This window comes from Dendrobium catenatum, unplaced genomic scaffold (assembly GCF_001605985.2).
Source record: "Dendrobium catenatum unplaced genomic scaffold, ASM160598v2 fragScaff_scaffold_546, whole genome shotgun sequence".
NCBI lineage: Eukaryota > Viridiplantae > Streptophyta > Magnoliopsida > Asparagales > Orchidaceae > Dendrobium > Dendrobium catenatum.
Window position 1 is genome coordinate 315,408 of NW_021319008.1, and position 16,770 is coordinate 332,177.

The 16,770-nt window shown below is 32.3% G+C and overlaps 1 non-coding gene across 1 annotated transcript; it reads left to right on the forward strand.

Annotated features, from left to right (window-relative positions):
• Positions 1 to 16,374: 16,374 nt before the first annotated feature.
• LOC114579611 lies at positions 16,375 to 16,481 on the forward strand. The gene has a single exon (XR_003700677.1). It is a non-coding gene; the product is annotated as a small nucleolar RNA R71 (small nucleolar RNA).
• Positions 16,482 to 16,770: the final 289 nt, after the last annotated feature.

The following is a 16,770-nucleotide window of genomic DNA, read 5'->3' on the forward strand; positions in this document are numbered from 1 at the left end:
CCGATGAGGCAGAGAACTCGACTCCATTCATTTCCACCTGAAGCAGGAAGAGAACCCATACTCCTTTTACTTCCTCCTAAAGTAAGAAGAGAACCATGATCGATTGCTAAAGAAGGCCTCCCTAAAGCCTCCAAGGAACTAGGGACGAAAACTAAAAAAGATGACTCGGATCCTTACTTGGAGCAACCTTTATGAACTCCTCACAAACTCCCCCTCATAAGATCCTCTCTCTCTCTCCCAAGCTCTCCCTCTCCTTCTCTTAGCTCTCTTTGGTCAGGAGAGAAGCAAAAGATCTCAACATAATAAGTAAGAGATCTTATAAAGAAGGGCTTAAAATTTGCCCTAATTTATAACTTATCATCTTTAGCGAGGACGATATAGGATGGCTGGACGATTAGAAGCCTTATTTATTCTAATCGTCCAGGACAATGTGGACATCATCCTTTATGATTAGTTTAAAATCATAAATATCATCCATCACATCATTCTGGTCATCTAGAATATATATGTTTGATGATGAAGAAACATAATATATCGTAAAGGACCATTCTTTAATCATCCCATATGATTAGTTTAAAATAAGGGATTATCATCCAGCACATTGTTCTGGTCATCCAGGAGATACACCTATATGATGGAAAATTTTTACTGATTGTCCAGCATATCGTTCTGGTCATCCAGATGATCTAGGTGAAGACTAAGGTTTTTCTAACTGATCATCTACGACAATCCTACGATCATCTAGGATGATATGATCAATAAATGAAACCTTAATTACTTTTCTTAATCACCTAACACATTTAGGCATGATTGTAAAGAATCATCTAAGACAATATAGAATCATCCTGTACTAATTCTAAAAATAATAACATACCTAAAAGAGTTGGCAGGTAGTTTTTTCTTGTTTGAGCCTATCGTCTAGGACGATGTTAATAATGTCTAGGATAATTTGCTTACTTGTCTTAACATAGATGCCCTAATTAGGGTTTCTATTTTAACCGATTATTAAGGATGATTTTTGGATCGTCCTATATAATGTGATAAAAAATAGAAAAATTCTTAAGTCTATAGAATTTTTTCCTCTGAGTGTGTTTGAGCAAGGTTACTTAACATCAGTATCCACATTATTATATTTGACTCAAGAAATGGTAAAAACACTGGAATTAAACTTACATTCTAACTCAGTTCTAATCTACCCAATCTTGAGGTGGTTTGAATTGAAATTTATCTTTTGGACCTGAAACGTTAGTAGGCAAGGCAACCAAAACAGATGTGAAGTAGTAATAGTAGTACAAAAATAAGAATGTCAGAAATGTTTGCTATCATCAAAATTGTAATCCTTAAATCCATGTTTGAAACAATCTCCCCCTTTTTATGAAGGCAAACATTTATTAGGAAATTCAACTCAAGCATATTAATGAAATATAAACTAAAGGAGAACATTATGAACCAAGCAATATAATTTTTACTTAAGCAAGCAAGTGGTATAAACACTAAACAACAGAAGTACAAAAATTATCAATACAACAAACCAAAACTAACACTAACACTAATACTACTCTCCCTTTTGACATCACAAAAAGGAGGAGGAAATCAAAATGAAACACAAAATAGAAAATACAACATAGAAACTAACATTTGTGTAAGAAAAACATTACATAAAAAGCATCAAAATATAAAGTCCAAGATGATCTCAAATAATGGACTTAGAGCAGTCGTTAGATAAATGATGAAGGATAATTTGATGATATCATTGAGGATGATAGGAATATCATCCAGGATGATATGATAAAAAATAAAAATTTTGATGATGTAAGGTGGGGATTAGAGGGGCCTCAAAACATACAAAATAAGTAAACATTAAAAATAAAACAATAAAAAGATGATAAAAATGACAAAAAGAATGAAAAATAATTTTTTTTATCAAAGAAAGAATATGATAAATTTTTTATCTGATTGAATTAAAAATTCATAAGGAATGAGCTAACATAGCTAAAATCTGAAAAGTGGGAGAAAAATAGATCCTGTTATCCCCAGCTTGTTGCAACTCGGGCTTCCGAGTTTATGATTTTGATGATAACAAATAATATTTATTAATATTTTATTTCTCCTAGTATTTGCAGTGCATATGTCTTTCTATGTTGACTAATATTTCAGGTACATCATGCACCGTTCTTTGAAGATTCAAGCTCAGATTTAGGAATTGGTTCGTACTCAAGATGTCTTGTAATTCTTTCATTTATTGAGGTCAAATCTTGTAAGAATGTATGTTAGTTTGTGACATGCAACTAACCCACAAGGGAGCAAAAAACAATTTATACAAATATCTTTCAACTTTTCTGTTCCATCGACTTACGAATTTATTTAGTTACTTACATCTGATGTAACAGAACTAAATATTAGGAATTTATTAATTTTTCTGAAAAAATTATTGTTTTGAAATATAACTAATACGTACTGTAACGATCACCACATCGTGCTGTACGATCTGTTATAATTAGCAACCTCGCCGTGTCCATTTTAAATTAGGCAAAGATTAGAAATTTCAAACGTTGTTCTAATCATGTACTGAAAGATATGATCGTACTGTCCGATGTTTAAAATATTGCCTAACTTAATCACGCTGAATGTTCAATCAAAATGGCTTAATTTTGATATCTTGTCGTACTGTACGATCTAGATCGTACTATAACAAGATCAACAGAGACATTCTGGCCGTGCCCTAGTGCTTCGTCCTTCTGGACGAAACTGCACTTTTATTGAACTGTTCTACAGTACATCTCGTAACAGGACACTCTTACAGTACGAACTCACTGAACTGTTCGTACAGTAGTAACTGACTATACCTAGTACTAACAGGTCTTTTTGGCACATCGACTGGCACTATCTTAGGATCGTTACGGTACGTATTATTTGACGCCGCGAATTGAGTATTTTAGGTTTTTTGAGCCCTCTATTTAAGCACTCTCATAAGACTTTGTAAGAGTTTTTAGGCAGCCATTGTGTCCGTTTGTCTTTTGGAGAAAACTTGAAGAGAGGACTTGAAAGGGAGAGGGGAAGGGTGAAGTTTGAGTGAGGGAGAAGATCCTTTGAGGGGTTTCAAAGGAGTGTGAAGGAGATCACACGGTTGCTCCGGCGAGCTTGACACTCAAGTACCTCAGATTCAAGGTTCTCTTGAAGGAAGTTTTGGGAAGAAAGAAGATCTCATTGGTGTCACAAGGACCCGGCTCCTCCGCGCGCACCGGGGAAGGTGGAGTGATTGGTAAGGGCTTCTCCGCCTAGCTGTGGAAGCTAAAGGAGAATCACTAAAGTTTAGTGTAATACTCGGAGGGTGCTCCGAAGGAGTGGACGTAGGTCATGGTTTGACTGCGAACCACTATAAATTGGTGCGTTCTTTCCTTTATTTTATGCTTTATTTCCGCATTTATTTTTATTGTGGTTAATTGCGTCGGGTGAAATTTGTGATTATCTATCTTTTTATTGTGAATGAAATTCGCTTCCCCATAAAGTCATAAAAAGATACTTCTTTTCATTAAAAGAAGTTTTTAATCATCCAATTCACCCCCCTCTTGGCGCATCTAGTAATTTCAATTGGTATCAGAGCAATTTCAATTGGTATGAGAGCAATTTCACAGCTCGGATTCCCTATAGGGTAAAAACCTTTTGAAAATAAAAATCTAACTCAAAAAGAAAATCAGCCAAAAAAAGTGATCTATTCAATACTTCATTTCAGAAAACATACATGATAAAGTAATGTACCAAAGTAATTAGTCAAAATCAAGGGTTTCAAAAATCAAGTGATTGAAGATATCAAGTGACATATTAATTCTTTTAAGATTTAAAGGTTTGAAAGAGAAGGAAGCTTGATTTTTGTGGGCTTACTTTGTGCTTCTTATCAATTATTTGGTGCACTTTACACGTCTTTTGATTTTTGATACACTTTGCGTACCTTTCAATTTTTTTGGTTATCATTGCACATCTTTTCACTTTTTTGTGGGCTCGTTATACACCTCTTATCATTTTCACGAGCTAGCTCTATTTCAAAATCTGTAAAGACTCTCAGTTGTGATAATATTTTCAAGATAATAAAGAAGAAAACCTCACTCTCTAATATAAGGATGAATAAACCATAAATCAGAATTATATTCATATGATAAATAAAATAACTTGATCAAGAAAAGCTTGAAAGTGATTTAATGACTTTAAACATTATTCATATGAGATAGATTACTATAAGAAGATAAAAAAGTCTCAATTTCAAAGCCCTATTTTTAATTTGAAAAAGTTTTTTTCTTTGAAAAGAAACTTACACCTCTAAAGGAGTTAGAGGAAGGGAAACAATCAACAGTATTTCTTCCTTTAACTAATTTCGGGATGTTAACCACTAATTACAAATTTTCAAAAATAAAAAAATGCATAAAATATCATTTCAGTAGTGACCAAAAAAATTAAAAAGAGCAAATAAAATATAAAACTAAAAATATGAAAAGCACCACCAAATAAAAAGGAATAAATAATAAAAAAAAAGAGAAATGTCAGAAATAAAAGAAAATTCAAAAAATGAAAATAAGAGAAAGTTCAGCAAATATTAAGTTTAGAGTTTAAAAATCATCAAACTCATGCATTTATGTCAATCACACCCAATACGGTCTTTAAGATGCTGGATATATCAAAGGCCAGTGGTTTCATAAAGATGTCAGCTAGTTGGTTTTTAGTTGCTACATGGTGTAACTCAAATCTCTTTTGGTAATATGGCCCCTAAAAAAGTGATGTTTATATCAATGTGTTTGGTTCTTCAATATTAGATAGGATTTTTAGAGATGTAGATGGCACTGGTATTATTACATATAATTGAAATTATGCCAATAAGTAATCCTAAATCCAGAATTTTTTGCTTCAATTAAAGGACTTAGGCCACACAACTTCCTAAGGCAATGTACTCAACTTCAATAGTGAAAAGTGCAACAAAGTTTTATTTTCTGTTAGAGCAGGAAACTAAGGACTGCCCTATGAATTGACAAGTTCTAAAAGTGCTCTTTCTATCCACCATACACATTGCAAAATTAGAATCAGAATATCCAATAATTTCAAAAAAAGTGATGTGCCTAGGATACTAGATTCATAAGTTTTGGATCCCTAAGAGATATCTAAGGATTTTCTTAGCTGCAGTCAGGTGGGATTCTTTAGGATCATCTTGAAATCTAGCATAGAGACAAATACTAAATATTATATCAGATCGACTAGTAATAAAGTAAAGCAGTGATCTAATTATTCTTATGTACTTCTTTTGATCAACAAATTTTCCATTTGAATCTTTATCTAACTAAATACTAGAGCTCATGGGAGAGTTTATTATCTTGGCTTTATCTATTTTATATTTCTTCAAGATGTCCTTAATGTACTTTGATTGATTAAGAAAGGTTCCATCATCCAATTATCTTATGCTAAATCCCATAAAGTAAGATAATTTTCCCATTATACTCATCTCAAATTCCTTATTCATTATTTTAGAAAAATCATCACATAACTTTTTATTAGAAGATCAAAAAAATATATCATCCACATAGATCTGAATAATGAGTAACTCATCTCCTACTTTCCTTAGAAAAAGGGTGGTGTATATGCTCCCCTTAACAAACGCCCTCTCTAGTAAGAATATGTTAAGCCTCTCATACTAAGCTTTGGGTACCTATCTTAATCCATATAAGGCCTTTTTTAGTTTGTAAACAAGATTTGAAAATTAGGAACTCTCAAAACTTGTGGATTGCTCTATAAATACATCTTCTTTTACTACCCTATTCATAATGGCACTCTTGACATCCATTTGGAAAAACATAAATTCCTTATAATAGGCAAAGGCTAGTAGCACTTTAATGGCTTCCAGTCTAGCTACAGGGGGTAAAGATCTTCTCAAAATCAATCCCTTTTATTTGGTTGTACTCGTTAGCCACCAATCTTATTTTATTCCTAACCAGCACACCATAATCATTCATTTTATTCTTAAAGATCCATTTGGTTACTAATATACTTTGATTCTTATGTATTTCTATTAACTCCCAGACATCATGCCTCACAAATTGATTAAATTTTTCTTGCATAGCTAAGATCCATAATTTATCAGAAAGGGCTTGATTGATGTTGGTGGGTTCAATCATTAAGATAAAGACAGAGTAGTTTACTTCTTTCCTAAGTTTATGCTTAGTTCAAACACCTTCAGAAGTGTCTCCTAAGATCAATTCTTTACGATGACTCAAAGAATATCTCTAATCTCTAGACAAAGTGTTTTGAGGTTCTACCCTTTCCCCCAAATTTGCAATTTCTACTCCTTGGATAATCTCTCCAACTTCATCTAATTCCTCAACTCTAGACTTCTTAGGATCATATTCATCAAACACTACATAAATAGTCCCCTCCACCACCAATATCCTCTTGTTAAACACTCTAAAGAATTTCCCAACACTTAAATATCTTAAGAACAATCCATCATATTTTGGGTTAAATTTTCCTAAGAGTGATTTCTCATTATTAAGAATTAAAACCTTATAGCCAAAGACATGGGAGTGTAAAAGGTTAGTTTTTGTACCCTTAATTATCTTATATGGTATCTTATTCAGTTTGGATCTAACATTCACCCTATTCAACACATAATAAGCTATGTTTATTGCTTCAGCCCAAAAATATTTTGGAAGTAAATACTCAACCAGCATGGCTCTAGCAACTTCAACTAAGGTCATGTTCTTTCTTTCAGCTACCCCGTTTTATTAAGGGGTCCTAGGAGCTAAGAAGTTGTGACTAATCCCTTGATCCTCATAGAAAGTTCTAAATCTCACATTTTTAAACTCTCCACCATGGTCACTATGAATGGTTAAGATCTCACAACCTAGCTTTTTTCTTAATCCAAGTAGATAAGGATTTAAATTCATCAAAAGACTCACTTTAATGTGATAGAAATCTAATTTAAGTGAACCTCGAGTAGTCATCGACAATTATAAATCTATAGACTTTTTCCCCTAAGCTGGTAGTGCTAATGGGTCCAAATAAATCCATGTGAAGGACTTCTAAAGTCTAGAAGTACTAATGTCCATAATGAAATAGAAAAAGGATTGGACTTATTTCCCTAATTTATAGGCATCACATAGATGGTCCTTAATAAACTTAAGCTTGTGGACACCTCTAACTAGGTCCTTTGGGTTACTCTCCTGAGGGTTTTTATGCGGGCATGACATAACCTCCTATGCCACAACCAAGACTCATCAAAAGTAGTTTTTAAGCAAAATAAATCAACACATTTAATATTATTTAAATTAAGCATATACATGTTTTAAATCCTTTTTTCCTATAAAACAATATTATTATTCAAGCTAATGATGCATGTATTTGAAAAACAATTTATGATAAAGCCCTTATCACAAAGCTGACTAATATTTAGCAAGTTGTGTTTCAAGCCATCAAGTAAAATATTTTCAATTAAAAGGTTCTTGGAGTTTTTTATTATACCTGTATCCACCACTTTCTTGGTGGTGGTGTCTCCAAGAGTGACCTTGCCTCTAGCCCTGACCTCCAGCAAAATGAATTGATTGGTGTCTTTAGTCATGTGTCATGAGTATCTGCTATCCATATACCATATGCTCTCATGTGGTCTTTGGTGAGAGCACACCTACAAAATCATCAGATGTTAGATTTAGGAACCTAAACAAATTTGGGTTCCTTCTAATGGAAAGAAGAATGAAATGTATGTGTGTTATACTATATTTCAATGAAATAAGTATTCAAATTACTATAGTCAATGATAGCTGTTATCTTAGCATCATAGGAAGAGGGTAAACATCTCATGATTTTGTTAACTTTCTCATAGATAGTGAGTTCTCTTCTTAAGATATATAGGGGGCTGATAATTTGTGTAAACCTAGTATATATTTCATATATTAACTCACTAGGTTTCATGTAAAAGAGTTAATAGTCATGAAGCATGATATTTAATCTTGATTGCTTAACCTCAGTTGTGCCTTCATAAGTGATACATAATTTATCCCATATTTCTTTACCTGTTGTATAAATTGAAACACAAATGTAATCTTCAGATTTTAATACATATAAAAAATAGTTTAAATATTTTGTATTGAGTTGTACTAAATCTCTATCATTAAAAGTTCATTCAGTAAATGAAAGTTCAGTTTTGATGCCATTAACTTCATGTGAAGGTGTAGAATAACATTTTTTATTAAGCATCCACATGTGATAATCTATAGATTATCAAAAAGTGAACATATGAGTTTTTTAGAAATTAAAAGGTAGATTATCAAATAATGGTGGTCGGGTAATGGAATACCAATCTGCAGTATTTTGGTTACCAAAGTTAGCCATGGATCAAAATTTAAAAGTTGTATAAAACTTGATTTTATAAATCTCGCTTTAATACCACTTAAAAGTTTGTTAGGTTTGTTAAGCCCTTATAAACTAACCAAGGCTAACCAAGAGAGAGGTGTATTGATCATTTTAAAAATTCTTATACAAAAAGTATGATCTTTTTAAAATATTTTAAAATATAAACCATATGATCATCCACATAAAAATAAAGTGCAAAAATTAAAATATGAAAACATAATAAGAAAGAGCACACAAGATTTTATAGTGGTTCGGTCAACTTGATCGACGTCCACTCCCCGAAGCCTCTCCTCTAGATATTGCACTAAAATACAGTGACTCTCCTTTTACTCCCACAGTAAGGCATAGAAGCCTTTACAAACTCCATTCCATTGAACCTAGTGAGGCAGAGAATCTAACTCTTTTTGCTTCCTCCTAAAGCAGGCAAAGAACCCAGACTCCTTTTGCTTTCTCTTGAAGCAGACATAGAACCTTGATCAATTATTGAAAATGACCTTCATAGAGCCTCCAAGGAACCAGGGACGACTAGAGAAGAAGACACAGATCCTTACTTGGAGCAACCTTTATGAACCCCTCATAAACTCGTCCTCACAAGATCCTCTCTCTCTCTCCCAAGCTCTCCCTCTCCTTCCCTTGGCTCTCTCAGTTCGGGACATCAACAAAAGATCTCAACAAAGGGCTTAAAATTTTCCTTAATTTGCAACTTGCTATCAAATATCTTCTTGGACGATCAACAGATTTCCTATATGATTAGTGTATTTTCAGCCCTTTCAACTAGGACAATCTGTTACTGCTCTTGCTTTTGAAGCTACGCTGGAGCATGGGATGGAGTTGGATATTTGGAGATGGTTGAAGAAAATCAAATTAAAACCAAAAATAGAACTTTTTTGGTGGAGGCTTTGCAATAACTGTATTCCATCTAATCCTTTCTTGGTTAATAGGAGAATTTGTATTGACTCTCATTTCCCGAGAGGATGTGGTATTGATGAAGATGAGAACCATTTAGTTTGTGGTTGTTTCAAAATCAAGAATGTGATTTCAGTTATCAATAATTGGGGCTTTATGATTCCAAAATTTGATAGTTTTCAGAGTTGCATGGATTTTCTTCTTAGAGTTAAAGGAAGGAACTATCTTGGTGCTAACTTGTTTTGTACAGCAGTTTATCTGGTTTGGAAAAGTAGATATAAGTTGATTCATGGTGATAGAGAAGATTCGGATAATACATTAGCAGCAAATGCCATTTCATTTGTTGTAAGCAGTAATTTCCTGAATATTCAAACGAGCTCCTGGGATGCTAATCAGCTTGGACTGTTATCTACTTGGCATCCTCCTCCTCCCGGGTGGATCAAGATAAATGTGGATGCTGCTCTCAAAAGCAATAATATGGCTGGTATAGGTGGAGTGGCTAGAGATGATCAAGGCAGATTTATGGTGGCTTTTGGTGAGAAGTGTTGGCATTGGGACATCTCTCAATTGGAACTATTGGCTGTGGTATACTTGAAAAAGCTGGTGAAAGATTGGATGTTTGAAGCACAAGGTGTTATCATTGAAGGGGATAATTTCAATATCATCAAGATGCTTCAAAATGCGGTTAAATCTTGGAAGGTTAGTAGGATGATTGATGAGAATTTGGCTTTTTCGTTGGATTTTAATCAAATTGTCTTTTCTTTTTCGCTTAGAGTTGGGAACAAATTAGCAGACATTTGTGCTAATTTGGATCTTGATAACTCCTTTTTTTGGGAGAATATCCAGGATGGATCCATTCCTTCTTCTTTCTTGTATTGCTTGAAGGAGGAGTGTGATGCTTTAGGTAAAACTTGATTGTTGGTGGTTTGTGGTTTTTTGAGCTTTAATGTAGTTGGCATTTTCTTCAAAAAAAAAAACTAGGACAATCTGCGAGGGATAGAAGATTACAAGACTTATTTATTCTAATCATCTAGGAAGATGTGGACATCATCCTGTATGATTAGTTAAAAACCATATATATTATCTAGCACATCGTTTTGATCATCCAAAAGATATATGTTAGATGATAAAGAAACATAATGTATCATCCAAGATGATTCTTTAATCGTCCCGTACGATTAGTTCAAAATAAGAGATTATCATTTAGTACATTATTCTGTTCATCCAAGAGATACACCTAGACGATAGAGAATTTCTACTGATCGTCCAGCATATTGGTCTGGTCGACCAGGTGATTCAGGAGAATACTAAGATTTTTCTAACTAATCATCCAAGACGATCCTATAATTATCCAGGATGACATGATCTATCACTCAAACCTTAATTATTTTCCTTAATTACCTGATTATTTTAGGCATGAATGCAATGAATCATCCAGGGCGATATGGAATCGTCCTATACTATTTCTAAAATTAATAACATACCTAAAAGAATTGGCAGCTGATTCTTTCTAATTTGAGCCTATTATATAAGATGATATTAATATCATCCAGGATAATTTGCTTAATTCAATTGTCTTAACATAAATGCCCTAATTAGGATTTTTTATTTTAACCAATCATCCAGGATGATTTTTGGATCGCCTGTACAATGTGATCAAAAATAGAAAAACTCTTAAGCCTACAGAAGTTTTCCCCCTGAGTGTGTGTGTGCATGATTACTTATCATCATGATCCACATTATTACATTTGACTCAAAAAAATATAAAAACACATGGATTATACTTACAAACTGACTCAGTCCTAATCTACCCAATCTTGAGCTGGCTTGAAATGTAATTGATCTTGTGGACCTAAAATGTTCGTAGGTAGGGCAACCAAAATTGACGTGCAGTAGTAACAGTAGTAAGAAAATAGGAATGTCAGAAATATTTGTTATCATCAAAATTGTAAAATTGAATCCAGGTTTGCAACATACTACGCTGCAAACTAGCTCTGAACTTTCACTCGACTGTCATGGGACCATTGCTTAGGTACTAACATCCATTGCCCACTGACTACAGTCCCTCCAACCATTGTTGCCCGTCTACTATGGTCTCACTGACTACCTTCGCCCGTTGATTACAGTCCCTTCAACCACAGCTGCCTGTGGAGTATGGTTCCTTAAAACACTATCCCTATTGCCATTTGATCATCTTCACCCACAGACTACGATACCTTTAACCTTTATCGCTCACTAAACACGCTCCCTCTGTCTACGGTAGCCTGTTGATTATGATCCCTCTGACCACCATCGCTCGTCAAATACGATCCCTCCGACCACTGTTGTCAGCTACTGTTGTACTTCTAATCTCCGTTGCCAAAATACAACCCTACCTACCAAATGAACAAACCAACATTATCTTGAGAATGGCTTTCTTATCATTAGATTCTTCCAACCCCACTATGTAATGTGCTTTATATTATACGTTGAGCCAATGTCTTTCCCATGCGGAAGTGCATAATTTGTAATCAACTACAAATACTAATGAAATCATTTTAACTAGGCCACGCGCCGTAGTTTTTCCATTTTTAAAGATTTTTCACGTAAAAATCATTATATCTCATATGACTCTCGCACCCCTTCTTTTTAACGGTTTGTGTGCTGGAGCTTCTTATAAAACTATAACGCTAAACTTCATATCTCTCAACTGCCACGAATTTTCGAGGGCGCAAAAATGTCTATTATATTGAGTTAAGAGGTATAAATTATTAAATAATAAAATAAGAGATATAAATTATTATTTTCCTTCAAAGTAGAAAATCTTAACTTCAATATTTTTGGTCTTTAACTTTGTAATTTTTTTATTCAAATATGGCTAGATATATATAAACTTTATAACTTTTATTTATATTACTTGTCATAATGTTATATACTCTAAAACTATATATAAATTATTTTATTTATTTATTTATTTAAAATTACATAAATAATGATTCTTATAAAATTTATTATAAATATTTAAAAATATATAAAATTATAAGTTTTAAAATATATATTCTTATGATATATTGATGTGAGTAGCCGGGTCCTGGGTCCACGACTGCCTAATTTTATGTTTGATTTTTGTCATTTCGTTTTACTGATATAAAAGTTATGATGTCCATTTATAAAATTTGCCCAAGAGGAAACGGTATTTAGGCCTCCACATAGCCGTGGCTTTGACGGTCCACTGACGCTTGGTTCTTTGAAACAGTGATGGTTGTCACAAATTTTATAATATATAGCGAGGTAATGATGCGCGTATCTTTCGGATGTCGAACTGACGTGGCACGCACGCGCCTAAAACTAACAAAAATAAAGACAATCAGATTTGCCGTAGCAAGCCAACAGGTTTTAGGTCAAATGCGTTGGCTTGAAAGGCTCAACGAAGTTAATTGGTAATTAAGCACCAAAGCACAACAAATAATTACTGCGTTTGACAAAATTTTCTTTTTTTATTTTAAAATATATTTATTCAATATATTTGTAATCTTGAAATTGATATTTTAGAAAGCCAAACTTATGTAAAAAATTTAGGGTTAAATCAAAGTCGATTCTTATTTCTTTAATTTTGAATATACTAATAATAATAATAATAAATTAGTATGTCACAAAAAATCATTTTGATCAGACATAAATCTAAAAGCAAATATGAAGTGGTTAATCTAAATAAGTAATTACTACACCAATACAATTTTTCTTTTTATGATTTTGAAAAACAATTCTGAATAAGTAATTAATCTAACACATGCATAAGCAAATCAAGGTTTAAAATATTTTTCATTTTAAGGCACAAATATATTAATCCAAATATGAAAATTTTCATGCTTATTCAAACAACAAATTTACCTAATTGCAGTTGATAAAGAATGATGAGATTAGTATAGTAAGTTCAAATTGTAGAAATAAAAAATGTAGAAAAATAAAACACAAATAAGAAGAGCACACTAATGATTTTGTAGAGGTTCGATCAACCTTAACCTATGTCCACTTCCTAGAGTCCTCACTCTGTGTATTGTACTAACACTATAATGTCTCTTCTTTTACCCCCATAACAAGGCGGAAAAGCCCTTACAAGAATCACTTCCACCAAATGTTATGCGACAAAGAACCAGATGCTATGCCACCCTCTTAGTGACGGCACTGAACCTCCAATCCTTTTTCTCCATGATGGAGAAGGTAAAGAGCACAGAATCCTTCTTCACCCTCCTTGTGATGGCACCATCTTATGATGGCAGAGAACCACAATCCTTTTTCTCCCTCCTAGAGAAGGAAGAGAACCTTATACAATTAACTTTGAAGCTTCTCTCCCAAGAGAATCATCAAGAACTCACCAAGGCCATAGGAGGAAGCTAAGTGCAAGCATGCGTAAAGCAACCATGTGAAACCCCTCACACTACTTCTCCCTCACACACAACCTCACCTTCTTCTTCCTCTCTAAACCCCAAAGCTCTCTAATCCTCTAGTTTCAAAAAATACTAATAGTTAAACTTAATCAATCATTCTTATGTTTACATAATTTGAAATTATATGTTATAAATTTAATCTTTAACTTTTGAATGTTGAAGTGGATAATGTAGTTTTAATAATTGGATATGGTTCTAGTTAAAATTATACTATCATTAGCTTACTATCCCTTACATTAGCTTTCTCATCTTATCCTTTATAGTTTTTGTATAAGATTGTATTTCAAGTCTTAAGCTTTCACTGATTCCAATTTTTGAATGTAGTCATCTTTTTTATTTAGAAACTATTTATAATTCTTTTTTTTTTCTTTTGTGAAGTACATAATTAATAATTTTGAATATCAATTTCTACTTTAAGATTCTTATATAGTCTTAAAAATTTTAATGTATAAACTTGATGAGATTATTAATTTCATGTTTAGGTTAGCAATGATTTCATATTTTAATATTCTCATATATAATTTTTAATACTAATTATTCATCTTATTTTTAAAAGGTAAATTCATAAAAGTATAGCTTATAAATTCTAGTTAGGATAATAGCTCAAATGGTTGAATGAATTAAATATTATTTTTCCAACCTATGAAATACAAATAAAGTTCATTCAAATTAAAATCTAGGGTTTTATTATTATCCTAATTTTTTATAATTTTTAGTTATCATTTTTATAAATGTTAATTAAATAATCAGAATATAATAGTAATAAGAGGATAATTATAATTTAAGCATGGAGGGAATTTGCTAATATGTAAATAATACATAGAAAATACTACAAATACATGCTTTCATATGAGTGATAAAGAGCAAATAAAACATGTGTTGACACAAAACATGATAGAATATTACATTAACATGACACAGATATAGGATAACTAGTGTACATGGCACCAAACATTCAATAATGACTCTCAAAGTAAAAAATTTCAATTAAGTTCAACTATAAAATCTAATATATCCCACCACTTCCTTTTTTTCTATAAAATAATAAAGTAGAACAACAATAACACAAACTCATCCTTAAGAATTTTTTACTCTTCTAAGCACATGGTTTCAATCAATACCCATTGACTTTGATGATTTGCAAAGTTTTCTTTTCTTGTATTCTGATGGAACCATTTAGAAAAGTTATAATGATAGTGGAAGGACCAATCAATCCAGATTTGATTTTCCCATGGCATTACATTTTCTTATAATGAAATAGCAACACATCTTACCCAGAAAATAATTAATATAAGAAAACTCTACCACCATGCATTTTCCTTATTTCTAAAATGTACTTCTTATTATCTTCATATAAGTCCTCTTAAAAATCTTTCAACTTAATAATTATTGCAGAACTTTTCATGTGAAGAAGTGAAAAATAATCCTCATTCTAGGTATGATTTTCATTTTGGTCATTTGAAGAAGATGATAAATACTTAATTCTATCCATCTCAAAGACTTTTGATTCTCAAGAGAAGAAAGTATGATACTCACTTAAGAGTAGCTAAGGACTAAAAAGAGAACTACCTCCTAATTGATTTTACAGATTTTAACAGGGGGGGAGTTTGAAAATTTGAAATTTCAATCATTATGACCCATCAAGGTGTTGCGGTGTGCAAAATTATGGCACCACAACACTCCATTCTTCTCTCTCAAATTTTTTTTGTGAAGAATATAAAACAAAATTGAATCTTGAGGATAAGGTTGCCTCCCTAAAATTGTTAGGTTTATAGTTTTCAGTAGACTGGATAATTGACTATACCTAGGATTGGGTTGCCTCTCAAGCAGTGCTAAGTTTTTATTCTTCAGTCAGACAGGCCCAGATTTTCTATTTAGCTAAGGTTGTTGGTTATTATTCTTCAATTGGGTCCCATTAATATCTCTTTCTTGCTCTTTAAAATTAACTTCAGTGTTACTAGAAAGATATCCAATGGATCTCCTACTCATAGAAATTATAAGCTAACTTAGTTGAGTTTCCAAATTTTTAATTGAAGTAACTTGGTTTTATATTTTAGTTTTTAGTTACATGACCATATATTCTAGTGGTGACTTTCTAGTTTCATATAGATTGATTTGATTTAATCAAAGAGGATATGTTGGTATTAGATTATTAATAGCTTGATTTTGATCATTCTAATTTGTGTCTTGGTTATTTTGACTAGAATTTCATTGATTTCCATAATTATTATTTGACCAATTAAAATTTGGTTGATTCCTCTAACATGTATTATATATATTTAAATTGAGATAATTTTGTCTTCTAAATAAATTTATATTTTTAATCTCTTTGATATCATTTTCTTCCATTGAGCTTTTATCTTCCAAATGGAACGATGAATCAGAATTTAAGTTTAAAGTGCTCAATTTCCTTGATATTTCTATAACTTGTGTAATTAAAATAGATAAAAATTTATTTTCATAAACTCTAGCCCCTCTCTTTGGATTCACCCTATCAGCAAGACATTAAAAATTATTTGCTACCATTTATTCAATTAATTCATAAGCCTCTTCAAACAGCTTTAACATCAAAGAACCTCCAGCTACAACATCAATTATAGCTTTAAGGGATCCTACCAATCCATTATAAAAAGTTTGAATTATCAACCAATTAGCCAAGGCATGGTTAGGGCACTTTCTAAGAATATGCTTGAATCTCTCCTAGATCTCATAAATAGATTCTCCTTCTAAGTAAGTAAAAGAAGTAATGTCATTTCTAAAGCTTGGTAGTCTTAGAAGGCGGGAAATACTTTCCTAGATTTTGGTGGGCCAACTCATTCCATGTGGTAATAGAGCTTGGGGTTAAAGAATTTAACCCCATTTTTGCTTTGAATCTTAGAGAAAATAAGAAGATGGCATCATTATTAACACCATTGTACTTAAATGTTACATAAATTTCTAAAAATTAGGTAAATGTAGGTTAAGGTCGTCAACGAGAGCTCCCCCAAACTGAGTATTTTGTGCCATCTAAATTATTGTAGGTTCTAATTCATAATTATTTTCTTGGATGTTA